The sequence below is a fragment of the Saccoglossus kowalevskii genome, chromosome 15 (genome assembly GCF_978046115.1).
Source record: "Saccoglossus kowalevskii chromosome 15, keSacKowa6.1, whole genome shotgun sequence".
NCBI classification, from domain to species: Eukaryota; Metazoa; Hemichordata; class Enteropneusta; family Harrimaniidae; genus Saccoglossus; species Saccoglossus kowalevskii.
The window spans coordinates 11,598,977-11,611,567 of NC_140655.1; the positions used below are offsets into that span (position 1 = coordinate 11,598,977).

At 35.2% G+C, this 12,591-nt stretch overlaps 1 pseudogene; it reads left to right on the forward strand.

Annotated features, from left to right (window-relative positions):
- Nucleotides 1–6,569: 6,569 nt before the first annotated feature.
- On the forward strand, nt 6,570–9,065 carry LOC144357557 (E3 ubiquitin-protein ligase TRIM45-like; annotated as a pseudogene).
- Nucleotides 9,066–12,591: the final 3,526 nt, after the last annotated feature.

Below are 12,591 nucleotides of genomic sequence, written 5' to 3' on the forward strand. Positions count from 1 at the left end.
GTATCATTCACTTCTGTCATCACGTGCACTGTTTAACTATCTGTGTAACCATGGTAATTGGAACTGTTGACGCGATGATGGGAGAGAGTGGACAACTATTAGGGATCAAAAACAAGTCTCGTGGCTCTCTCGCGCTCAACGAGATTTCGATGGTCATTTGCGGTCTAAGGCTTATTAACAATCAAATCCAATGAGCACACAAAACATAAATGCGTTGAGTCTTAGTGGGCGTAAACAATCTTTTTTGTTTGCTTTTGTCACGACACCTATATATTTATCAAAAATAATCGACATATCTTTGAGGGTTGAGTAGAATAGATCACACTGGCTAAAATATATAACCTCTTGACTCGTTTACAAGAGCCTGGGGGAACACCCATCAAATAACATCCTGGACCCGCGCCTTGTCAACCACACCTATTGTTTGTACAGACCAATCGCATTCGATTGATTTAATCGAAATCGATATTTACACGTTCGATGCGCGTTATGTACTATTGCGTAAAGCGTAAAGACCTATGGGAAGGAGATTGGACGTCGTAGTGGTGAAAAACATCACGTAGGATTCCACAAACGCGAAAGTATTTAGGGGGAAATATTTGGGGCAAATGTGCTTTACGCGTTTGATGATATTCAATTTCGATGAAGTAAGCGTATTCAACCGCAATACTAGTATTCCCCTATCAAAGATAATCCTTTCGATGTGAGTTATGAAATACAGACATTCGTGTTCAAAATCAAATCGTTCGATTTTTGCGGCAGACGCTCGGCGCGCGTCTTTCACACAACTCACGAGATCTCGCAGTTGAACGGAAAATCAATTTTGCGTTTATCCTAGACTCGGTTTATCCTAGAGTGGAGGTTTAACATAACCTCGCTAAAACGACTATTGGGGGTGTTTGGCCATGGTGAGCTATTGATACAGAGGCGGGCGATATTTGATATTAGGCATGTGATAACTGCATTCCTCGCTGATTGATACAAATCCTAATATTATGAAAACTTGAAAAAGAGGCCTACCTTACATATTATCTACCAAAAATGTAAAAATAGTGAGTTGTATTTTGTTATTTTTGATCAAATATTAAACAGCATGATTGAATCTCAGACAACTAATTATTAGTTGTCAGAGATTAAATCAACTACACTGCCTTCGCCATTTTAAAATCAGATAGTTTGGGCTAAAATTCCACTCAAATATTCAAGGATTAGTTATTATGGCAACATATTAAATAACATAGTTTAAAATAAAAGCATGTCATTGCTTGCACCAATTTCTTTTTAATTAAATAGGCGTGTACATGTGACCCGCGGCATGATGTACGTTCTAATGATGGTGTGACACCTATATAATATCAATGTTGGAACTTGACATTATTATGATCAACGCCTCGGATAGGGAAAGTATGTGGTCTGCTTATTGCTATAACGTGCAAACATGACACGAAGTTGCGGAATTAGTTTATATATAAATACAACAATTTTCTGTTGTGTGTTATCCTCATACTAATTTCCATATATCGACGAACACATGATCGTGGTCTGTCACGTGGTCTGTGACACGCTGCAGTCGTTGCCAGCACATGTCACGTGATCCTTTTGATATGAAATCAACTGTTGTCACTTTGAACAAAATACATCCTCGTAATTAGCAAATAATGATCAAGCCGGTAAAAATGGTGTTCATTTGGTTCAAAGTTCAGTAAAATAGTAGAATACTTCAAGAAATTGAAAACGCGACATTAGAAAATTGGGTAAAATATGGCGCTCAAAACATGAAGAAACTGAACATGGAGTCACGTGGTTACACTTCAATACTGTTCACACTCGATGTGCAAGTCACAAAAACGGAATAAAAAGTCAAAGACCAGAACAAGAACAAAAAAAAACCTATCAGCCCATCACAAGCGGTGATTTCAGTGTATTTCAAACGAGAAGTCATCACAAAAAATTTAGAATTATACTAAAGTCAGTCAGTTGTCGACATACATTAAATATGAAGATATCCACGCGCTCTAAAACGACGAAACGTCTCAATAACGTGACCGTTCAAAGCGTCGGTATTGTGATCTGTATTCATCCATTATTTGAGATTATATTCGTAGAGGTTTTACTAATATTTTAGATGAAAAACGACGACACATTTAAACGTAGTTGTCGAATCGTACGACATGGATTTCTTCACGAGTGGAGTGTGAACGAAGTGAGCTGGAACAATATATCTTGAAAATTCAAGAAATTGTCATTCTTACTGTGACAATAGTTGCTAAGGCCAATCATGTGATTTGGCAGCCTGATTAGTTCTCCCTTCTACAGCATTACTGGTTTGGTAATCTCTAAATTTCTTTTAATGCCGCTAACCAGTAATAAAATTATTTTACATCGTATAGGTATTCTTTATTATTCTGTCATGTTATTAAATATATTAAATAATTATTTTATTTTTGTGTCTAGGGCGCAATTAGTCAGCTCGTTCAGCCCACCCAGAGACGATGAGGATTTTTGATTACATATATTGAATCAACATTACATTATATACCTATTCTGTCTAAATTCATTGATTTCTTTTTCCAAGCCTTTTCCATGAACATCCGTGTTGTAAGATCTGAGAGTGAAAACTGTTTGTTTTTTATACAAACTTCTTGACTTCGCAATCGGCGGTTCGCACAATTGTTCACATTTAACCTTTGATGACAATGGTTAACGTGGTCCCTTGTCAAATTTCTTCTAATTTCAAAACTGCGACTCAGTATCAGTATCAAGCCGTCTAAACATCCTGGATCCCATTATTGTATAAAATTCTGAATCGATTAGTATCACTAACCCTCCTTTTATTCAATGGGCTAATTATACGCATCATAAGTTATTATAAAAACAGTATAATCGACACAACGAACTCCTCTCCTGCCGCATTTTTTGAATATTTATACATTTTAAAAAGCAGTTTAATCCAACCAGCCAATCAACGAGCATAGTGGGAATTGATATCTTTGAAAATATCACACGATTTTGGCGAATATAGCCTACTGATTTGAATTGAGAAATTTATAAATATTTATAAAAATGATGGGAACGGGTTTGTTGTGTTGATAATACCTCGTGTACCAATACTTAGTTCGTCGCACGAGTATATTATGTTGCTTCAACCGATTACATCATGGAAGGTACTAACGGAAGAAGCCACGACGCTATTGTTTTAGCGTTACCCTATGATCGTTTGTCAGTGTTGGTTCACGAACATTGTTCGTGTTAGCTTTTAGCACCTTCGTACAATGGGTTACGGTAATCTCGAGCATTCGGTAATATTCGGAGCATGTTCGGAAGCGATAGTCGAACCTCGCATGTACAATATTGAAAATGGCGTCTAGTTTGAATGCTGTTGTTCCCGGAATTCTTGGCGAATTTTAATGGAAAATTGTCAGATATAACATTGATTGAAAAACAACTGATGAAATATCGTGAATTTTGTATTTGTAATGGTAATAAGATTTAATCAATGATTGCTTGTGACGATTGCATTATTCAATGGTACCATTGTCAGTTCGTGGGTTTGGCGCCCGAAACTGTCGACATTTTTGACCACCGGGCATCGGCGAACACCAACAGCTAAGATAGTATTCAAACAAGAGCATGCCTAGACACTTTCTCTGTGATAATTTGTTTAGGAGTCCTTATGAATTTTTGTTGTAGACACTCGAAATTGTGTTCTAGTTACAGTTGCTAATAATTAAAACATGTGAAATTTGTGAAGTCAAACGTTCATCAGTTGAATTTCCGGTTGTGAAATACGTATTTTGACTTTTCACACCAAAACAAACCCAGTGCGCATGTGTTATGACCGTAGTTTCATAATGCGCATATATTTTATAGTCACATTAAAAAAATGGCGTGGTTATATCATACTCCGCTAACTCGTTACTTGTGTAAACAATCGCAAACAATCATCGACATCAAAGATGGGCTAGACAATGTTCTTATCACGATTAATTTGGGTTGAAACAAAAGAAAATAAGCCAGTTAAGAGGCTTAAGTGGTCACTTCATAGGCGTCGTGGCTCTTTCTGTTAGTACCTTCCATGATTACATCAACGTGGAACCACGGCATTGCCATCAGAACACCTAAACCCCTAAACAAATTTAGGTAAACGTGTTTCTTTTGTTACTTTTACGTAATATAACATTTTCGACATTCGCTTGTTGTCTACATACGTAACGGCCCCGACAGAACGCGAGCGTCGGTTCTGTAACACCACGAGTTGCCTGAATATGACATAATACAAACAAAGTAAAACGAACTTCAACAACATTCAAGATAGACATTAAATTGTTACTTCGTTTCTTGGTGACCTCGAACGGTTGGTGTTAGGTGACTAACCTTTCTCATGCTTAACAATTCATAATTATAATATTTGTGACAGTATCGTAATTTTTATTTTTTCATGACTTATTTATGTTTAAGGTAGCGGGACTATTATTTGCATACTTGTTTTCATCTTCTAATTGTGACTAAATGACTACAAATAGACCCAGGAAAGTATATATTTTTAGAATCGCCAGATTTCAAGCTTTTCACAAGTGTATTTTACATGCCCGTATCTGCATTCTACGACGCGTTACTCAATCAAAGGTGAAAAGACGATATTTTAAAATATGAACATTAAAGTTACTTTTAGTTTTACAACCCATCCACTCTTACGTGTAATATTTAATTTCAACAACATAATATTGTGTCCGTAGATCACTTTAAATATTCTAAATTTATAGGACAGTTCCCTTGTCATGTTGGCTATTTGATGGTGTTCACGTAACCTCGGTTTGAGATCTGCCATAAAATTGTGAGGGAGGACGGAAGATTTCATCATAGTCACTGGTTACATACATATAATACAATAAATGAGCGTGTATTATAATTCTGTGTATAATTCTGGAAGGAAAAATGAAAACTTTTTATAAAAATGTTAATTTGTCTTGACACAGAGGGAATATTTTTTGGAAGATTAAATTTGCAAAGTTGCTTTATCTAATACAAAAATGTTTGTGTCCTATTTCACTGTCCTTTACAACAAATGTATGTTTGCAATTTCCCCCCTGAAAACCTTTCGGATTTTGTAAGATCCATCCTTCACCGTAAAGTGATTACCATATAAATATGTATAACTTTAATCACATTTTTGTGAATTATAATAATAGACCGCCACAACACAGTATCATCAAGATAAAATAGACGAATAAAGTCGTATGAATTGCCATAATTGGATCACGGAATCAAAATGATCATCGTTCCTGGGTGGACTCCAACCACCTTAACATTATTTGCAGCGCACACTCGTGATTAAACAAAGTCTTGGCAATACTTTTTTTAATAACCGTTGGTACTTGAGTGATGCGTGGTCTGTTCTCTTTCTCTGGATAACGATCCTGAAATCATGTCGATAGAGGGCGTAATTCTAATCTGCAGACGTCACACGCAAGGTAAATGATGCGATATCTGACCTTAAGATTTTTTAAAATCAGTGATGAGTTTATAAATGTATCAAAGACGCATGTACTTTCAGAAATGTTGGCGTAAATCTGCTGTATGAGAATCCATACTTTTCGTTTCATTATTTTCATGATGTTCAAATAATACCGCCCACAAAAAGACCAATTCCATGATAACAACGATGCTGTACAACTACTACCACTTAATCATATATACTAGTAGTAAATTATTCGTAAAGACACCCGTCATGCGTGTTGTTGCTACACGTTCAAATTCACACATTTGTCTAAATGAGTAGCGGAATACCTGGCAACACAGAGACTCATTACTACACGCGATGCGCGTAGTGGAACAAACCCCTGTGTCTTGTAGTGGTTCAGCATTTGCGCTCATGACGCATTTTAAATTTTCAAAGTATATTGTCCCAGGTCACTACCTCTACATAAATAGAGATGGATGAATGGATCGGAAACCGTAGAGCGGATATGCCTAAGACAACGAAATGAACCCCAGAACCAATTCATGGCAATCGGTAAGTTGGATTTAATTATTCAATAATCTTGATAATATTGGAAAAGTTGTTGTTAAAGTATAATATTCTTGATTATGATTTCCGTTCATGAAGTTACGATATATATATACTAGTTTTTAACTTTCTATGGAAAATATGGTATATATCGTTCAAAAAATAAAATATTTGTTTCTGCTCCCTCATTTTTTTTTAATCTGGAACAAGGCCTCGTATACGTCAATGATTCGTAGATGTTACTTTATGATGAATACCCATATGTTCATTGCAGTAACGTGATTGACGTTGACGCAGTCTTTCCCGGTAAATGGTCGTAATTCTTAGTATTTATGCCACATGGTCAGATCAGTCGACCATACCTACTTATTGGGGGCGGTGTTACCAGGGAGTGCTCAACGTTGTATTGGCAAGGTCTTATGATATGTCAAATATTATAACCCCCGAAATGTACATTTTTAATTTAAATTTACTATAATTGCAATCCATAACATCAAAACGCTTTCTTGTATAATGACGACATCCAATTTATTGTATTTATATCACGTGATTATTGAACCGTGACACAAAACGCAGGCGGAAGTATTGTGTGATAAAACCAATAGTCAACAGTTGTCACGTCTCAACATGGCTACGGCAGAATCGAAAATACTTGAAGAAATCGATGACAGCTTTCTTGTCTGTACGGTGTGTTCCGAGAGATACCGTAATGCTAAGATTCTACCGTGTCTGCACAGTTTCTGTGAGCAGTGTATCCACAAACTGGTACAGAAATCGGGAGGTAAGAATATACCCTGCCCAGTGTGTAGACGAGTTCATGACCTCCCAGAAGGAGCCAGTAGTGTGCAGTCGAACGTCTTTCTAAACGAGTTGGTCGTCTTACTTGGAAAACAAAAAGACAAAAAGACAAACGAAGTACAAACATGTGAAGGGTGTCAGCGAGATCCGATGACCACCCACTGTATTGATTGTGCAATAGGACTTTGTGACGGTTGTATATCGACCCATAAACGACTTCCGTCTACGAAGTCCCATAACCTGATGTCACTACAAACGTACCAGGCTGCAAAGTTAGCTGATATTGCTACGGTTCAACCACCTGTCTATTGTAGTCATCACCCTGGTAACCAACTGGAATTACATTGTGATACCTGTGATATTCCAATTTGCGTCGCGTGTACCGCTCTAAATCATAAATTAACTGAACATAATTGCCGATATCTGAAGGACGCTGCCTCCCAGTATGCCACGGATTTGATCAAGGTGACAGACATTCTAGCAGAGAAAGAAAAAGAAGCGAAGGAGAGCAAAGAAAACGTACTGCAAATGACAGAACTGCTGGAAAATCGATTTAGTGAGCAAGAATATAAACTAAATGTTCACATTGAGACGGTGGTAGCAGAAATCACGGCTAAAATTCGTAAAACCGGTGAAGCGTTATTGCATGAAATGAACAATGTTTTCAGTGAGAGAAAACAGAATTTGCATGCGCAATTGAAAGAACTGGAAATTGCTGAAAGTGATATGAAACATGCACGTGACTTTGCCACACATCTAATGAATTATGGGAATGCTGCACAACTGATGTCTGCTAAGAAGGGAATGATGTCACAGATAGATGAACTGCTGAAACTAAAAACCAAACAGCATCCAGCTGAAGACGACTACATGGAGTTTCAAAGCAATGATGACTTCTGTGAGACCAAAACTCTGGGTGAGATACTTCACAACAAATACATTTTGGAGATGAAAGATGTATCCACATATCATAGGACTGGTGATGATGTATCCATAACCATGGCAACAACTGATGGCAATGTGGTGGACTTTGTGGCACTAAAACAGAAAATCCAATCTAAAATGAAGTCTCCATTCAACACGATAGAAGAAGTGGAAGTGACTGACAATAAAGACGGGACTTGTAGTCTGACATATCAGGCTAAGGTAGAAGGGGTGCATGAATTGTCAGTTTTAGTGAATAACAAATCAGTGCAGGGTTCACCTGTTAAGATTAATGTAATTCCTAAGAGGAGGTTGATGGGTAATTATAGTGGGTCAGGATCGAGTCAGTTTAACTATCCTGAGGGTGTCCTGATAACCAGTGAGGGGAATGTATTAGTTTGTGAAAGTGGAAATAATAGATTTCAATTACAGACTTTGGATGGAAAACATAAATGAATGATTCAATTCACTGGTTTTAATGAACCATTCTGTCCATACTTTGCTGCAGAGTCACAGGATGGTAATTATTTTATAACAGATGGTAGTAACAAACAAGTAGTTGTATGTAATAACAATTTTGAACTAATTAGATGTTTTGGCAGTGAGGAACTGACATATCCTGTTGGTATTAGCATTAGCCCTGTGAATGGAAGGGTATATGTTGTTGACTGGAGTTCCCATTGTATAAGAATATACAAACAAGATGGGGGATATATAAAGTCATTCGGATCAAGGGGTGACGGGGACTGTCGGTTTAAATCTCCTTATGGAATTACTATTGATAGTAAAGGTAATGTCATTGTGGCAGATAAAAACAACCACTGCATACAAGTACTGACTGGTGAAGGAGAATTTCTATTCAAGTTTGGAAGTCAAGGAAAATCTGATGGTCAACTACAGTGTCCTTTAGGTGTAGCTACTGATACAGATGGATATGTGTATGTGAGTGATACTGGTAATAATAGTGTTCAGAAGTATGACTCCCATGGTCAATTTGTATGTCGTATTGATAGTCCTGGTGATGGGTTGAGGGTTCCCCGTGGTATCTGTGTCACAAATGATAAACCATTTGGTAAGATTGTAGTGGCTGATTATAACAATCACTGTATTAAAATATTTGCACAATAGTTTAAATAAGTTTAATTATCAATAATTTTATATAATTAACCTTGTATTCCTCAATGAATCTACAATTTTATTACATTGACATCAACCATTTACAAATTGTATGTGTCATGTGACCTTATATATTATAAATACCCTAGTTCTCTATTTGTACAGATGTGTAATTTCAATTGTAACTTCCATGCATTGCAAGAAGATGTGAAATTTTTTTTTTGGGGGGGGGGGTAAAAAAATATTAAAATAGTTATCCTGGACGATCCCCACGTTTCAATTTAAAGATGCTGTAAAATCCATTTGGTAATGCCTATTACCCTTGACTCTTTGCAGTGTTCACTCCATTATTGTCCAATTTACTGACATGTACACAAGATGTATACCATCAAATTTGTTTAAAATTAGTGATATTTGCCGAGAGTTTTACTGATTTTGTTTTTTGGCATAGATTGTTGAAATGTGAAACGTATCTGGTTTGGGAAATAAGCCAATACATATATATTTCAACCATTTTTTTTTCATTAAAAAAATAAGTAGTTTAAATTTAATATTTATGAATTTTTTTATGGATTTATAGTTTCTATGTATGGTTTGTGTTCTGATATATTTTTATCTATACCAGAAAGTAAGGTGATTTTATAATAAACTAGTCGTTGTCAGTAGTAATTTTGATTGTATTGTATTGAAGCTTTAATCAATCCTACAATCATTTTTATTTGTCCTAGGTAGATCTGTATAGTGACATCTAAAATGTCATTATTCTGTCATTCAAGTTGGTCAAACGTGAAGTGTAATGCATTATGGGAGCCTATGCCAATGTCAACATCCATCCATGCATAAGCCTGCACATTGTGGCATAATTGACATTTTTGCCAACCATTATATGCAATCAGCATCCGGTTTTCTTTACCAATTTATTCAGATTTCTAATTTGTAGCTAATTTTAAAAAATGTCTTGGTTAATCATAACATCAATTTCCAGGAAATCTATTTTATGGAACTGACAATATGTAATATTGCTTCTAGTTTTTAATGAAAGATTTTTGCAACATTTCGTATAGCCTGAAGTTGGTTAAAATAGTAGTTAGTTTCTCCAATGATGTTTAGAAGTTCTTATTGCAAACTTGTACATCATTGGTGAAACTGAGAGCATTCATAAAGTTTATTTTGGGGGTCATGACACAGTGTCTGAACATGAATCTCAATGCTTTATAGGTTCATACTACAATTATACCTCGAATAGACGACAATGTAATTGAAAAGCAGGGCTGCCCGTAGACGACAATGTAATTGAAAAAAGCAGGGCTGCCCATAGACAACAGCTGTCGATTCACGTACTGGTAGCTTCACTCCTGTCACAGTAAGAAGGTATCTCCAATAATTCTCCAGACTGCAACTTTAAAATACAAATGAAATAACATACCAAGTACAATCAATTGTCAAATGAACACCAGATCCAGCTGGTTATTTATTGAAGAAACAAAATGTATTCTAAATGAACAATAATATTTTTAGTAACGTGTTGTCTATAAATTTATTTAAAATATACATAATCTGACAGACTCGTTCACGCAGGAATTAGAAATGTTTTCCTTGCATTCTACAAACCAGTAGTGTAATACCTTGAATATAAGTAATCTTGATACTAGATGAAAGCAAACTTTTCTATGAATAAATATAATAAGTAATATTTGTGTATTTATTATGTACAGATTATATTCACATCAAAATACTATTATGCAAATAGTTTTTGTCCAGAGCCAAAATGAATAGCAATCCGTGTTTTCTATTGTTTACCAGGTGAAAACATTACAATCATTTGTTTACAGTATATTATGATGCAGGAAGTTGGAGTTACTAAGAAACATTCTATATTACATGTTTACCTGCTGTACGGCAACCATGTCAACTGAACCCCCCCATAAACATAAGGGTTTTTGAGTTTTGTACAGTTCACAAGAAATATTACCCAACAGACGCAACAGTGTTTCTGTCAAGTGTTGTATATAGCTTCAGTGCTTCAATATTTCATGATTTGTTGCCATACCAACCGATTTTATCATTTCTTATTGTGATCACAATCAGTGTGAGGTGTGTTTGTCAAATAAGTGATTTTCCATCCCCTGCGAGATCTGGTGTAATGCATAGAAGGCATGGATTCAACATGTGTGAACAAGATTCTTTTAATGCTTAAAAGTGATCCTTTAAAGGCTAATATGGCGTTTTAATCCCTTTACTTGACCATCAAAAACTGACATCAAATCATATAGCACATTTAAGCGTGATAAATGCCTCAAAATACTCATCTTTGTAGAATCTCTCATGATGACCTGATTTTCTCCTGATTCCATGTATAACGCAAGATAACAGAAAATAATCTATTGGTGAAGTTACATGTATATAATTATTGCATTGTTAAGTCAATGAGAAGCAGTGATTTTGTTAGATTGAAAACTAATTCACCCTTTCAAAGACGACATACAGAGAATAATAAAGAAAATATGAAATTATTCACAAGTAGAATAAAATCTTAAATACAATATAAATTTCACAAAATATAATTTGTAAATGTACAATATCAAATAGTATTTACAATTTTTTTATACAATAAAACATAAAAACAGGAAATGTAATTTAAAACATTTTAACCTGTGTAAACCAAACACCAAAGTGATGTTCCCTTTGTGATTACAAGGACAGAATTTACAGGAAAATGAGATTGAAATGTCAATAGAAGAACCAAATAACTGACTGTCATGAATCCACTGTCTGAGGTATTTGGTTTATAGATGTCTTTGGTAAGTAAATCAGAAGGGATCGGGAAAAAGTGGTCAGTCGTTTGAACAAATCTGTGAAAACAAGAGAGCCGAGTCAGAGCAGCAGCCAAATACTAGAACCAAGTCAATTAGTACTATACGCTTATATAAATAGCAGAAATGTGTTTGTGTTTGTCTTGTGTGCACTTTTCACAAAGATGTGCTTCTATTAGGTCAAATACAGTTTGGTATAGGAATGACAAATCTCTCCATTGTATTGAAGGAAGATACCATACTGCTGTTTACATTTCTTTTTCATTATATGGTTAGAGGATCTTAAGATACTACACAGGAGGATGCATTATCACCATAAGATAGATAGATAGATAGAATTTTTTATTTGGAACGTACCAATGAAAACTTGAGTAAAGTCCAAAAATAACAATAACAAAACAAAACATTCAGAACAACAAAAACTTTCAGTATTAAAACATATCAAGAATATAGAAAATAAATTTTGCAAAAATGCTAAGAATGAAAAAATCATTACTTGAAACAATAATAGGAAATAATTCATCCATGCTAAAATCTTCCAGCTTTGGGGCATAGATGTATAAAGCTGTAAGGAATCTAGATCTTTGTTCTTTGATTTGACAATTATTACAATATAAAATGTAATGTTTCTCATCCCCTACTTCATTGCATTCATGGAGATTACATAGCCTGTTTTCCTTCAAAATGCCTTTATGTCTACCGGATTCAATGGGAAGAAAATGTGCAGAAGTTCTAAATTTAGTATAAGCTATTCTATGATTTTTATTTTTAATTTTTTCCAAATAATGTTCAAATTCAAAATTTTCTTTAGCACACCTGTAAAAGTCAAGCTTACAATTGTTCAACAAATTGTTTTTCCACTTCATACGGTACAAACATTTGAGCTTCTCTTTAAAAATATCACAAAAATTGTTCTGATGTGGGTCTGAATTA